This window comes from Chenopodium album, chromosome 27, assembly GCF_948465745.1.
Source record: "Chenopodium album chromosome 27, dcCheAlbu1.1, whole genome shotgun sequence".
Lineage (NCBI taxonomy): Eukaryota > Viridiplantae > Streptophyta > Magnoliopsida > Caryophyllales > Amaranthaceae > Chenopodium > Chenopodium album.
This window is the reverse complement of record NC_137860.1, coordinates 17,510,328-17,511,352: the sequence shown is the minus strand read 5'-3', so window position 1 is coordinate 17,511,352 and position 1,025 is coordinate 17,510,328. Positions and strand designations below refer to the sequence as shown.

The window sequence follows — 1,025 nt, the reverse complement described above, 5'->3', positions numbered from 1 at the left end:
TGGTTATGGTTACCACGAGAACCTTGATTCCCTTGGTTCCTATAACCACCATTATGATTATAGTTGTCAAAATTGCCTTGGTTTTGGTAATTCCTATTCCATTGGCCTCTTTGATTATCAAACCTTTGAACATTGTTGTTTGACACAAAATTAACATGTTCACACTCATTGTTGTCAAATTCATCAACACATTCATTGTTGCAATTGCTAGAATCATGGTCATATGATCCACATACATCACAAAACAAACATCCTATAGGCATATTATGTGAAGTAGAAGGAGTTTGAGAGTTAGAAGAAGTACCTCTCCCCTTAATTTGGGAGGGAAGACTTGGAGCTTGGGAAGAGGAAGAAACACTCTCCAACTTGGCCTTGATCACCGTCATCTCCTTTCCCAAGTTTGTCATTTGAGAGGAAAGATTGTTGATGGCATTGAGATGGTCCACCGAATACAACGAAGATTGCTTACTTGAAGAATCTCTTTCCCCATCTTGCCAATCTCTATAATAAGTCACCATATCCTCTATTATGTCCACAACTTCTTCTTCGGTTTTGTTCATGATTAGACCACCAGCCCCTCCATCAAGGCATGCCTTGCCTTGAGGACTCAAACCACCGTAGAAGATTTGGATCAATTGATATGTTGGAATTCCGTGGTGAGGACACTCTCTTTGGTACTCCTTGAATCTCTCCCATGCCTCATAAAGACTCTCATTTGGCTTTTGCTTGAATCCTTGAATTAAAGCTCTTGCTTCCGCCGTTTTCTTTTGAGGATAGAAACGGGACAAGAAAGCTTTAGTAACATCATCCTATGTTCTCAATGAATTGGGCTTCACCTCTTTGTCTAGCCATTCCAAAGACCTTCCTAAGAGAGAGAAAGGGAACAACTTAAGGCGGATGAATTCTTGAGACACTCCATTAACCTTGATCGTGTTACAATATTTTTCAAACTCCTTAAGATGGTTCAATGGGCTCTCGTTCTTTGCCCCACTATATTGTCTCCTCTCTATTAGGGTGATCATTGC

The 1,025-nt window shown here is 40.4% G+C and overlaps 1 non-coding gene across 1 annotated transcript; it reads left to right on the top strand.

Moving 5' to 3' along the window:
- Positions 1 to 648: 648 nt before the first annotated feature.
- Positions 649 to 754, top strand: LOC145621680 (small nucleolar RNA R71). The gene has a single exon (XR_014108496.1). It is a non-coding gene; the product is annotated as a small nucleolar RNA R71 (small nucleolar RNA).
- Positions 755 to 1,025: the final 271 nt, after the last annotated feature.